This window comes from Saccopteryx bilineata, chromosome 1 (genome assembly GCF_036850765.1).
Source record: "Saccopteryx bilineata isolate mSacBil1 chromosome 1, mSacBil1_pri_phased_curated, whole genome shotgun sequence".
In the NCBI taxonomy this organism is placed as follows: Eukaryota; Metazoa; Chordata; class Mammalia; order Chiroptera; family Emballonuridae; genus Saccopteryx; species Saccopteryx bilineata.
The window spans coordinates 187,806,575-187,820,798 of record NC_089490.1 but is presented as its reverse complement, the minus strand read 5'-3'; the positions used below and the strand labels follow the sequence as shown (position 1 = coordinate 187,820,798).

General features: G+C 39.4%; 1 protein-coding gene across 2 annotated transcripts in view; it reads right to left on the bottom strand.

The window, feature by feature from the left end:
• Positions 1 to 14,224, bottom strand: part of ANAPC10 (anaphase promoting complex subunit 10) — a 69,877-nt gene that overhangs the window by 12,305 nt on the left and 43,348 nt on the right. The gene's annotated exons all lie outside the window — the stretch shown is intronic.

The following is a 14,224-nucleotide window of genomic DNA, read 5'->3' as shown; positions in this document are numbered from 1 at the left end:
CTCAGTGATCTCTAAAAAGTTATTATTCTGATACTGCCATACTTAAACTTTTTTCACAGATTAAAAAAATTCAAATACATGAGTATATATAAATTTAATTTTTTATAAATGTTTGATAAAAAGATTAAAAGATTTTAAGCAAAAAGTTATTTATAGAAAATTAATGGAAGGCAAAATTTTTCCAAAATAGCTTTTTTTCTTTTGTTCTCTTTCTCTCATTTCTAGTTTGGACCTCAATAAATGAAAATTGCATCACCATTAAGCTATAATTTTTTCTGTACTCCTCCTTGATTTTCTTTCTGCCTTCTCCCCCTTTTGGCTTCTTTTTCCATGTATCTACTTACTTGAAAAGTTTTATCCCCCTACTTTTTCACCTGCTGGTTATCTGTATCCCATTCCAATCTGAATTAATTAATTTATTAATTTATTTACTTTTTACAGAGACAGAGCGAGAGTCAGAGAGGGATAGATAGGGACAGACAGAAACGGAGAGAGATGAGAAGTATCAATCATTAGTTTTTCATTTGACACCTTCGTTGTTCATTGACTGCTTTCTCATATGTGCCTTGACCGGGGGCTACAGCAGACAGAGTAACCCCTTGCTTGAGCCAGAGACCTTGGGGTCTCGAACCTGGGTCCTCCGCATCCCAGCCCAACACTCTATCCACTGCGCCACTGCCTGGTCAGGCGCAATCTGAATATTTTTAAAGACTTTACTTATTGATTTTACAGAGAGAAGAGGGACACAGGGGACACGAAGTAGTTGCTTTACTCTAGCTGTCCATTGGCTGCTTGTGTATGTGCCTTGAGCGGGCAAGCCTGGGGTTTTGAACCTGTGATCTCAGTGTTCCCATCAGTGCTCCATCCACTGTGCCACAACAGGCCAGGCCCGATCTGAATTTTTTTTAAACACAGTTTCATATACAAAAATATATAACATGGTTTACTAAAGATAGTAAGAGAATGTTATAAATGACAAGAAACTGATAACTCAGTAAAGATAAATTTAAAGATCAATAAAGACTTATTCTTGTTGAGTTAATAGGATACTTAAAATTGTCCTATATAATTGTATCCAGACTCATGACTTCAGGTACCTCAAGTAGGTACTGTACATACTGAGGATTCAGAATTTTACATCTCTTTCTTCAGAGGCAGCTTTAGAAGATGCCAGCCAGGGGCCAGCAGAGACCCAGAGCTAAGGCTCACCCTGCCTGCTTCCTCAGCCTTACTTTGAATGTCCTTTCACATTATTTGCAGTCATATCATCTGCAATAATGCAAAAATAAATGTATACTAGGAAGGAAACGGATTCTGAAAATATTCCAAAGCTCAAGAGATGGCAAAGAGATATGAACTGTATTCCATTTAAAATGGGGTCACCTGGGCCCTGGCTGGTTGGCTCAGTGGAAGAGTGTCGACCTGGCGAGCAGGAGTCCCGGGATCGATTCCCGGCCAGGGCACACAGGAGAAGCGCCTATCTGCTTCTCCACCCCTCCCCCTCTCCTTCCTCTCTGTCTCTCTCTTCCCCTCCCGCAGTCAAGGCTCCATTGGAGCAAAGTTGGCCCGGGCGCTGAGGATGGCTCCATGGCCTCTGCCTCAGGCGCTAGAATGGCTCTGGTTGCGACAGAGCAACGCCCCAGATGGGCAGAGCATTGCCCCCTGGTGGGCATGCCAGGTGGATCTCGGTCGGGCGCATGTGGGAATCTGACTGCCTCCCTGTTTCCAACTTCAGATAAATACAAAAAAAAAAATGGGGTCACCTGTCATGTATGTTTAGGCAAAAAAAAAAAAAATTAACTGAAATTAAATGAACTGGTTGGAAAAATAAGAAGACAAGAGAGAGGAAGTTAGAAATGCAGTGGTTCAATGAAGGAGGTGTCACAGCTAACAAACATGAAGTCAGAAAGAGGAAACAGAGAAGGAAACCATAAAAGAGCAGCTCCCAGAACCAAAGACAGGTGTCTCCTCACTGATGGGATCCACTGAGCACCCAGAACAACGCAGGAAGCCGCAAACGCACACACACATGCACACTCATGCATGGTATAACACTGAAGATTTCTATACATCAACAATAAGGAGGATAATTATAAAAGCTTCTACAGATAAAAATAAGTCACATGCAAAAGCATGAAAAATCAGAAGCGTTCCTCAACATTTTCACTGAAAACTATGAGGCAATGGAGAATGTGCTTAAAATTCATGAAAAATTACTTCCAAACTAGAATTCCATACCCAGCCAAATCATCCCTCGGGGGTGAGATTAAAATAAAGTTTTCTGTCATTCAAGGCTTCAAGAATTTTACCTCGCACGTGGAGGATGCAGTCCACCAAAAAAGGGAAGTAAACCCGGGAAACAAGGAAACCTACCGAAAGAGAAGGTGAAGGAAATTCCCAGCATGATGGTGAAGGGATATTTTAAGAAGACAGCTGTTAGGCCAAGTCCTCTGAGAAGCAGACACCACGACAGGAAAAGATGCACCAGATATTTATTAGGGGAAATGTCTTTGGGGAAAATGGACGGGAGCCAGGGAAGGCTGGAAGAGCGCTCAGACAGTGAAGCAGGCCCGAGCCCAGGGGAAGAGACAGGGAGACAGGAAGGTGGGGTGGACTGTGTCCCGGCAGGGCAGCTCTAGAGAAAGCCTGGCACAGCTCCCAGGGACTCCCGGAGCCCAGGCTGCCGGTCAGAGGAGTCCAGAGTCCCCAGGAACAGGAACGAGTTGTTTGGCACCCCTGCTGGGCGCACCCATGGGCTGGAGCAAGCCTTTGGAAGGCATGGTCTTGGCACTAACTGATGATAGATCTCAATGAGCAGTTGAGGCCTTCAGTCAATTACTCCTCCCAGTCATAGCTCTGAGGAACATTCTCATGGCCACCTAAGGTAGCTCTGTAATGTAACCTGGGCCTAGCTTAAGCTACATTTCCCACGGTTCCCTTCCTCACATTTTTTGTAGGGCAGGACATGAAATATTATCATACAAGAGCTGGAAGGCAGAAGTGAAGTAGCAGCCATTTTGTTTGTCACACTCAAATTGAGGCAAGAGCTCTCATAGATCACACAGGTTGTCACTGCCTGCTGGCTCACTTCGCTGTCGTGGGGCAGCGGCTGGGCCTGGGGACTTCAAGTTCCAGCATCAGAAGTAAAAACAGCTATAAAGATCTATTTAAGCAACTCTTTCTGTGTAAGGTAAAATTCCTGTAAAAAATCGCTTGCTATACACTGCCATGACCCTACAAACACACACACACCTGCTGTGCACACACACACACACCCAAGTCCTCTGTTCCTGACTGAACTCCCACTCACACACTGACACAGGAGCTGAGCTGCAGGCCCAGAAGGGATGTTGCCAAGAAAACGGTGGTAGAACCAAGAGCACATACCTGACTGTTTCAAGAGGTATTTTATAGCTCTGTCACGGAATATAGGGATATATTGATAACTGGTAACATTTTTAAAATTAAGGAAAATAATGAGGCAACTATTAATTTCAGGAAAACAAACTTAGGTCTAAAAGGGAAATTTAAGCACTGAACATGACATGAATCAGATAGAAACAATATGTATGTGGCCCTGGCGGGATAGCGCAGTTGGTTGGAGCATTATCCCAAAGTGCAGAGGTTGCCAGTTCGATCCCTGGTCAGAGTACACACAGAAACAGATCAGGGTTCCTGTCTCTCTGTCTATCTCCTTCCTCTCTTGCTAAAATCAATTAAAAAAATTTTTAATGAAAAAAAATATTTATATGGTCATAATAATGTGCTTAATGATTTCTGCCAACATCACAAAAAACTATACTATGACAAGGAAGAGAAGGAAAGTATACTGGAGAAGACATGAGATCATAGAGCTAAGTACTGATGTTTCACAGTGAGACATCATTAGACCATGTCTTTAAATATTGATATGTACACATTCAATATTTGGAACTGTATGTATCTGTTGCAGACATCTGTGTACATGTGTTATTTAGAAATATGAAAGCAAATAAAACTAAAAGAAGAGGACTGCTGGCAAGGAGTGGAGTCAGGATCTCAGACCGGGAGAGAAGTGCTATTGTTAGAGATGCTACTGCAGACTTAACCTGTGTACATCTTCTACGGTAATAAAAATACTTCAACTTAAAAAATTAAACGTAAAAAGCGATAAAAATATTTTTAAAACTAAAGAAATGATCACAGAAAGGGCAGTGGTTGCCTCTGAGGAGTAGGGAAAGGACTGTGATAGCGAAGAGAAGAGGATACACCCCCAGCTTCTGGGTGCTCATAAAGTTCTGTGTCTTCTATGAAAAAGTTACACATACATAAACCGCATGAGTGTTTATGGACCTGGGGGAGGAGGAGCGCTAAGCACACGGTGCAGAACTGCTTATGCTACAAATGAAGGGTAGTTTTCTCCAAGTCCTTGACATTCCAGGTAAATTATGATTTGCTATTAAATGGGCTCTAAAGTAAACAAACGTATGTTTTCTTTACATTTTACATTACTTTATGTTTTATCCTAGAACAAAAATGAAACAGAATTAGTATGTACAGTAGCCATGAGAAAACATTATGCAAATATGTACAAATTTAGACTTTTCACATGCATGAGTAATTCTTAAGGTATAGCAAATTAAAAAGTACACTGTCATGCTATCACCACAAATCTTAATAGTAAATAAGTTATCAAAACAAGGAGAGCTTAAAGATAGCTTTTGGGTACACATGTCGGTAAAATAGGAAAGTAAACAGGCTGTTTGATGGCCTTCCACTAAAGTATAAACCACTGAAAAGTAGATGAGGGAATCAGGAATTTAAGATCCCAAAGAATCACTATAAAATACTTTTTATATAAATTGTGTAACCACCAAGTAATAACTGCTTATTTAAAAAGTCCGGTTGAAGCAGAAGGATATATGGAGACCCAATTACCTTTAAAAAAAATGTTCAGTAAGCCTGACAAGTGATGCACAGGGAGGGGACAGAGCATGAACTGGGATGCTGAGGTCCCAGGTTCAAAACCCCAAGGTCACTGGCTTGAGCGCAGGCTCACCGGCTTGAGCATGGGATCGGATCATCAGCATGATTCTATGGTTGCTGGCTTGAGCCCAAAGGTTGCTGACTTGAGCTCAAGGTCGCTGGCTTGAGCAAGGGGTCACTGGCTCAACTGGAGCCCCCAGTCAAGACACATATGAGAAAGCAATCAATGAACAACTCAAGTGCTGCAACTATGAGTTAATATTTTTCGTATCTCCCTGTCTCTTTCTCTCCTCTCTCCTCTCTCTCTCTCTCTCTCTCTCTCTCTCTCTCTCGCAAAAAAAAAAAAAAAAAAAAGTCTTCACAATCAAGCTGCCTTCAAAACTTGTTAAAAAACTAAGCCAGGACTTATGAAAAACAAGTGACACATTCAACAGATATATCTGATTAAAAGACATCTGAAGATTTATATCACAGCTCCACAAAGGTAATGAACAAGCAGAAATCCAGCTGCAATACAATCCAAAATGCATTCTAAGGAGACACAGAGAGCTCTGAAGTGGCCGGGAAAGAAAGGTAATGGGAATTATTTAGAAGTGGATGAAAGAAACATCTATTAATTAAGGATGATACCACTCAAGTTTTCTGGCTTTAAGATTTTTCCTTTTGTATGAAATAATCATAATTACAAACTACTCACACATTCAGAACAGCGCCTCTCTGCTGGGCGTTGCGTTAAGAGTCTGACATGTACTGGTTTTGCTCCAGCTTCGTGATTCCCGCCTCCGCAGTACACTATTCTCACCTCCATTCTACACACAAGAAATTTGAGCAGAGAGAAGCCACGCTTCCAAGGTTCACAGTCAGAGGGCAGAACAGAAACTCAACCCCCAGTGGGCTGACTCCAAAGCCCAATGCCCCTGGATCAACTCAAGGACAGAAATGCATACCTGATGGTTACGTGCCACTCAAGTCCCCAGTTTCATGAGGTCACACAGAAAAGCACGCTAGCGGGTGCTTTTACAGCCTGCAACCACCACTATCAGTGTTCACGGCTCTGCTGCCTTCGGGGCTGTGCACTGAGCTGCTACCAGGGGCCAGGCCTTCACATACACTTCCTGTCATCATCCCAACACCACACCCCAAGTCACAGCCAAGGAGCCTGCACTTCAGAGAGGTTATACAATGTGCTGAGGGTTACTTCGCCAGAGCAGGATGAAGCCAGGATTTGAAAGGAATTTCCCTGCCAAAACTCTGACCATCAAAGCAATAAAGTAGTCTTAAAATATGTCTGTGTGCAATAAGACAAGAATATATTCTGATATTAGTACGAATGAATAAACACTGGCAATTCAAAATGCTGTGATCGCAAATAGGCGTTAAAGAGATGAGGATCACTGAAGATTGGCAAGAAGCAGAGGTATCATGACACTTATTGCTTCCTGTCGGTCTCAGCACCTGGAAGACAGTGGGACACGTGAAGTGTTTGTTATAGGTCCTGGCAGCAGGAAAAACCCAGGACACACCTCCAGCTTGGTTAAAAATCAGACACAACCATCTCTAGTCTTCTCAATAACAGGTTTCCAAACAGCTGAACTAACCCCCCACCCCCACCCTCAACACACAGACATTTGGCTTGTAGGATCTGTGATTTCCATCGGTCCCATAAGTCATATATATGACCAATTTTGTTTATAAAAGTACAAAAAAACTACCTCATAATGTACTTTCAAGTGTTTATCCAAATCTAAAACATCTGTCTAGAATAGTTAAGCTGGAATTATACAAAATAAATATTTTGGAGTAAAAAGTAATGAATTTTATTTAACATGAAATTTAAAAGCACTAAATTAGCTCTACTACTTATGACTTAGATATTATGAAGTTTGACTATCATTTTGAGGAGAACGTGAACTTGTTTCCTCAAACTGCAGCCAGTGACAACTGAGCAGAAAAAGCAGGGACAGTTGTGTTCTATTCACAAGCACCAACAAACAGCCCAGTGGGGAGATGGCAGAGTGCCAGGCTGCTCTGTGAGCAATTAGGCTTCATGGCAACCAGGAGGCTCAGGCGTCTTAGGCCCCTACAAAACCAGCATGCTAAGGTACTTCTCTTCCCTGGAGGCAAATGGGAGACACATCTTTTTTTTTTCTTTTTAATTTTATTTTTTCATTTTTAGAGAGGAGAGAGAGAGAGAAACAGAGAGGAGCTGGAAGCATCAATTCCCATATGTGCCTTGACCAGGCAATCCCAGGGTTTCAAACCGGCGACCTCAGCATTTCCAGGTCGACGCTTTATCCACTGCACTACCACAGGTCAGGCCTGCGCCACCACAGGTCAGGCACACATCTTGTTTAGAGATGATCTTTTCCATCTATAGGCCTGAGAGGTTAAGATTAATAAAAAGCAAACCGAGGAGACCATGTGAGAGGTTAGCAAGCGTCCCTGCCTACTGGACCTATTGACTGAGGGTAGTAATGGGTTCCACATAGTAATCTCATTCTAATAATCAGAAGAAACAATAGTTAAAGGATTGATATAATTATTATAAAATGTAAAAGTGCTCTTATTTGATTAAGAAACTAACAATAGTTAAAGGATTGATATAATTATTATAAAATGTAAAAGTGCTCTTATTTAAGAAACTCAGTGCTCTTATTTGATTAAGAATATTTAGAAACAAACAAACCTGAAATTATCTTTCAATGAAAAATAGTTCAAATGAGTAAACACCTAGTTTCAGCAAAAACATGTATAACTTCTATGTGGAAAGTTTCTAAGAAAAAAAAAATATGTTCAATAATTCAAATAAACCTCAAAGGAGACTGGACATCAACTTCTGTTTCACCGAATTTAAACCTGAGGCTCCCTGTTATCTGGTAAATGCTTTCTCTTTCTGATGTTTTATGCATTTCAGTGAAAGGTTCAGACTGCCAACACACAACATTACATTTTACAAGTTTGCTGTCTGGGTCCACCATGATACTCAGCAGCATAAGAAGAAGAAAAATGAAGTAAGATTAAAAATTTTAAAATGTTGTCTAAGGATCCATAATATATATCGATTAATCATATAGGGTCAGTTGAAAAAATTCAGTAACTCAACATTGTCAAGAAGCCACCATATTTAAGTATCTGAATTTCAAGTGAAATACAGGACAATTTTATGATATTTTTATATTCACCTAGCCAAGATACACTTCACTTTATAAATAAAATAGATTTTAAAAGGCAAAAATCAATATTTAAATCAATCCTTCTTTGTATATAGATTTCTCTCCAAAAAACCCTCATTATTTCTTACCTTCAATACTTTATCATTTCACTTGACATTTTTCATTATTTTATAGTACATAAAGAAGCTTTTTCTCTACTTCTGGATGTGCCAGTGACAATCATGTAATATACAGCTATGACAACTAATCCTATAAACAGAAATCCTCACAAATTTGAAATATAAGGACAACAAATGTTTCACTACACTCAAAAACACAGAGTCTTTATTCTAAAAGGAACTTTCGGTGAAAAAATGATGTGTGAACAGCAGACATTGATGTTCACACAAGCACACTGCAGACAACCCAGCAGGCGGTTCTCTGTTTTTTTTGGATTGTGCTCTGGAGGTGCTGGTACAATGGAATTACAATACCATAATTGCTTACTTCTCTGTGTATTTTTAAAATAGCAGGTAAAGAAAAAAAAAATCAGCTACAAAAATAACAAAACAAAATGTTTTTAATTCTTCTTTTCAAAGGGCGTAATTTATAACCATTACACAAATAGAGAAGAAGCACAAAAGGAGGAAAAAAGAAATGAAGTAATGTTCCAAAGGTTCAGTTTACAAGGACCTCACACTAAGTTTTTTTTTCTCTGCAACTCTTACTAGAAACAGTATTATTTGCTAGAAATGCACTAGCTGCCAAGAGCCATGGCCCATCTAAAGCAAAATGCTTAAGATGGAAACAGAGTGTTAATACAGAAAAAAGGGCAAGATTCAGTATAAAGATTTCTGTGAAACCCACTTTAAAAAGAATAAAGCCTTGACTTTGATATCTTTTTGACTGAAAATAATTGCAATAATAGAGAAAGTACTAATTTATATATAGCACTGTATTAAAACAATAAGCTGTAATAAATTCAAACTTTCTAATTAAAACTTTGTTTTGGGTAAGTTATTGGGAATTCAACACTAGTCTTGGTTCACATGATAGAACAATGGGAAAATTTTCCAAATGGTTGAACACTAACCCTGACAAGTGTGGAGAGCCAACTACAATACATTATACGGTAGCATAACCTGCCACCCACGTTGCTGAGAGAACCGCTTTCAGACACATGCACTGAGCCGTAAAACCACAAAATCCCTTACTACACATTGTCTTTCTTACTCTAGGTGAAATATACCATCAATTCTTTCCGTTATAAATCTTTTTTTATTACTACTTTTGAAACCCACTTAAGAATTTGATTGTCTTTTTCTTACAATGTAAAAGATGCCTTTTTAAAAAAAGAAAATGCAACAGAACTGTTATCACCCTTCTACAGTATTACAATGAAGGCTGGTATCTGTGGCCCAATTTCTCCAGCCTACTTGTGGGGATCCATTTCTCCCAAATGAGTTTTTAGTTTTCGTTTTTTTTCCCATTAAAGACCAAGACCTGATAGTGATTCACTAAATTTCTTAAAGCATTTGAAAACATTTGCTTTGTTTAAGTAAGATTGATGTATTGCTCTGGGGGTTCTTTACTAAAATACACGGTTTGCTTCATTACCAAAAGAGAGAGAGAGGGAAATTTTCAAAGTTTGTTATAGAGTGACAGTTCTCTTTCTGTGTCTCTTCCAACATTTCTTCCTTCCCCCGCTCTGGCATAAATCCAAACCTCAACCAACCAATCAACTAACCAAGCAACTAACCAACAAACAGAAAGCTATTTTAGATTCAAAAATATAACAATGCTTTACATAATATTTGTCTTATACTGGTCAATGCAGCAGGGCTGCAGGACTTCAAACATGCTTCACCTCATTACAGCACTGTGCTTTGTCAAAGTCCGTTCTTGCCAATTTCAGAAAACAGCTCACTGCAATAATGACTACGGAATCTATACAAAAGGGCAGAGACACAGAAGAAGGGTGAAAATGTAACAAACTTAAAGATACTACTTGCACAGAGATTCAAAGACATTACATTCTGGAGATTCAAGATGTTAAAATCATTTCTAAAGCCAAGTGTTTCTCTCTAACGTTTTGCCTAATTAATTTCTCTCCAAACTTCTTCTCATCTCTTTCACATTTCCCTTCCCCCAACTTCCGCCCACCAAGACCCACCTCCACCCACAGTCTGCTCACTGAATCAGAGCATTCCAGGGCAGGCACAGGACAGACCAGTTTCTTCTGGGGTTTTCATCTGCAATGTTGTTGGCAAAGAGAATTTTACCTGTAAGTGTTTCTATTATACTGACAAGGTCAATTAGTCCTGTAAACTATTGGTCTTTCTGCCTGATGGCTTGGTGAATTATTCAAGTAGGACCCGTTCATAACCTATAACTGAATGCAGCCAATTAACCTCAGAAACACGACAATGCCAGTAATCTAATGGGATTTTGAGTTTATATTAACAGACCACAGTAATGTCATTTTCCCTAAGTTAGTGGTATATTATTTAATAGAAACTATATGCTTTTCTCAAAAGTGAATTAATTTGTTATGGTATACAAATTACAGAGTAACTTCTATTTTATGGAAGGTTCACCATAAAGACGTTGAAGCTTTATGTTCTTTTTTTTTTTTTCTTTTTTTTTTTTTTTACAGAGATAGAGTCAGAGAGAGGGATAGATAGGGACAGACAGACAGGAACGGAGAAGCATCAGAGATGAGAAGCATCAATCATCAGTTTTTCATTTTGACACCTTGGTTGTTCATTGATTGCTTTCTCATATGTGCCTTGACCGTGGACCTTCAGCAGACCGAGTAACCCCTTGCTCAAACCAGTGACCTTGGGTCTAAACTGGTGAGCTTTTGTTCAAACCAGATTAGGCCGCACTCAAGCTGGCAACTTCAGGGTCTCGAACCTGGGTCTTCCGCATCCCAGTCTGACGCTCTATCCACTGTGCCACCGCCTGGTCAGGCAAGACGTTGAGCTTTTTAAAAACAATAATCAGTTATTATGCCTGTATTTACCTATGTGGTTTATATAACTAAATATAGAACAGGAGATGTAATAACTATGTATGATGCCAGGTGAATACTGGAAATATCAGGAAAAATTTTGCAAACTATATCATTGTCTAAACACTATGCTATATACACCTGAAACTAATAAAAAATAATACTGAATGCAAACTTATTAAAAAAACTTTTTTTATTAAAAAAGAATCGTTTTTAAGCCTGACCTGTGGTGGTGCAGTGTATAAAGCGTCGACCTGGAAATGCTGAGGTCGCCGGTTCGAAACCCTGGGCTTGCCTGGTCAAGGCACATATGGAGTTGATGCTTCCAGCTCCTCTCCCGTCTCTCTCTCCTCTCTCTGTCTCTCTCTCTCTCCCTCTCTCTCTCTCCTCTCTAAAATGAATAAATAAAATTAAAAAAAAATTATATATAAAAAAAAAGAATCGTTTTTAGTGTGGGGAGGGAGGAATATGAGAACCCTATAGTATGCGATATCCAGTGCTCTTATTAAGATTCCTCTGGAGGTGTAGAAAGCACTACTCTTATGGAAATAAACTTGTATTTTACTTCAAATATTCAAAAAATCTTTAAGCTGTCAAACATTATTTATTTTTAAAAACCACAAAAGGGAATTTACATTAATTGAGTGTTTACTATGTGGCAGGCAATATGAGTAAGTACAGTACTTTGCAGACTTGATCTTACTTGTCTCAGGAATCCAATGAAACAAGCATGGTTCTCCTTATTCCCCTTGTGAGGAACCTGAGGCACCGGCCGGGCTAAATGTGCCCCCAGTTTCACACAGCTAACAAGAAGCAAAATTAATAATTAATGTTGCAGGCCAGATCTGGGCCCTGGCTGGTTGGCTCAGTGGTAGAGCATCGGCCCGGCGTGTGGATGTCCTGGGTTCAATTCCTGGTTAGGGTACACAGGACAAGCAAGCATCTGCTTCCCCACCCTTTCCCTTCCCCCTTCTCTCTCACTCTCTCTCTTTCTTCTCCTCCCACAGCCATGGTTCAATTGGTTTGAGTGCATGCTGTATGGTTCTTCATACAGTAATATTTTTAAAACTATTTGATCTAGTGAGCCAATTTAACATATATTCTAGCAAAAACTGTACTGTGATTTACCTCTGTTTTTGCTTTACAAATTTCAAACAGAAGCAATTTGTTCAATTGTTAGGCCCAAGCACCCTAAAAGCAAATGCCTATTAACAGGAGCATTTTTTTCAAAACTCCAATTACTACTCTCAACTTCCCTGCTACAAGAGCCTTCAGATTGGCCAAGGGATCTCAGGGCTGCTTCTCTCACTGCTTAATGGAAATGTTTGAAAACTATTTATGCAGTTAGGGTAGAGTTTTATTTGGAAAATACTGGCTTGGCTAAAAATCATGGCATGTAAGATGTGCACAAATAACATATTTTTTTAAATGCCCGCTTATACCCCCTACTCTACAAAGTGTTTACTATTAATATTTTATTAGTTTAAAAGAATAGATCCTGTAGAAAAAGTATTAAGGCTACGAAGTAGAATTCAAAGTCATCAATGTGAAGTCAGCTTTGCTTACATTTTAAACCAATCAATCAAAATAAATACCATAAGCACAAAAATTTCAAGAACAGAGCCCCAAATCAAAGGAAGTATCCAAGTTAGTAAACAATTACCTTAGTTAATAAAGAGAGAGCTAATAATTTGACACAGTGGGTCAACATGTGATCAAATAAATTTTATGCTATTAAGTGGGTCATATCAAAAGGACTAAAACTGTCCCTCCAAAAGCCACAAAATAAGAATGCTACTGATGCTGTAGTTTCAAAGGGTTAAACATGTATATTTAGTCCAATGCCAATGGAAATTTCACTAAAGTAAAACACAAATAACTAGAAAACCCAGGTAGGAGGTATGCTCAGTCCAACTCTGGATAACTGATATTAAAATGCCAAATGTCATTAAAAAATAACACAAAACACTTCATGCTTAAATCCAGCAACAAGGAATTGAACTCAAGACAACTACCCACTACCTATTATTAGAACATGCCTTACAATGGATAAGACACATTTATCTAGCACATTCCGGCCCTGTGCAGTCCTGTACGAGTACAGATGAAGCAAGCAGCTACAGAGCTAAAGGAAGAAGTACGGAAGAACATCAGCTTACACTGACTGAGAAGTCTACTGTGTATATGGTATATTACACAATGGAGTATGTAGCTTTTACACACCTTATCTCATTTAATCTTCACAACCATCCAAACAAAGTAGCTATTGAGATTGTTTTTTGTAAGTAAATAAACAGAGGCTCAGAAAGGACAGAGAAATTTTGCGCTGTATTACAAAATAAAGAACTGACAGTAACAAGATTCCAACTCTGATCTGACAGAACCAAAACCCACAAAGAAAGCACCATGTGGCAAAGACAATCTAGAAACACATTCCTTCCTCTGGCTTAGATCTCGTCCTCTGTCACACTCCGAACAAAATATTTAAAACTCAGATTGCAGATTATGAAACAGACTGGGGTTTTTGCCCCATCAACCAAGGTTCGAGAACTCTGCGTCCAATGGCGAGGACAATATGCCTCTAGGGAAACAGCAGTGAGTTTCAAATGACTACAGCTTCAGGTTAAACGGAGTTCAGTGAGTCATGATAATTCCATGCCAGTGATAATCCTGAGCTTAGTCAACAGAAACTTTTCAAATCTGAATTTCATATTTGCCTTAGACAATCCACTCTCAACACACAGCAACTCTTCCTACAAAGTAAGCGTTTTAAAGCCAGGAACACTTCTCAGTGCCTTTCTCTGATTATCTCAGAGAAATGATAAAATTTTAAAATGGATAAAGCTAATGTTTAACAACTAGATTTTACAAACTAGCTGAGAATCGTTTTGACTTTGTATCCGTCCCTCGCTTCCTGAGCAAAGAGGCTCCTGGGCACTCAGCTAGATGGGGGCAGGCAGGCAGAGCTCTTCTCGCTCAGTTCTTATTCCCTAACATGCCTTCCTTAGCAGGCTTAACCTGAGCTGCTCGCCATGCCAAGAGCAAGTTACAGGCTCTTAGATTCTTCCAAGGTAAATGACAATCCCTTTAGTCA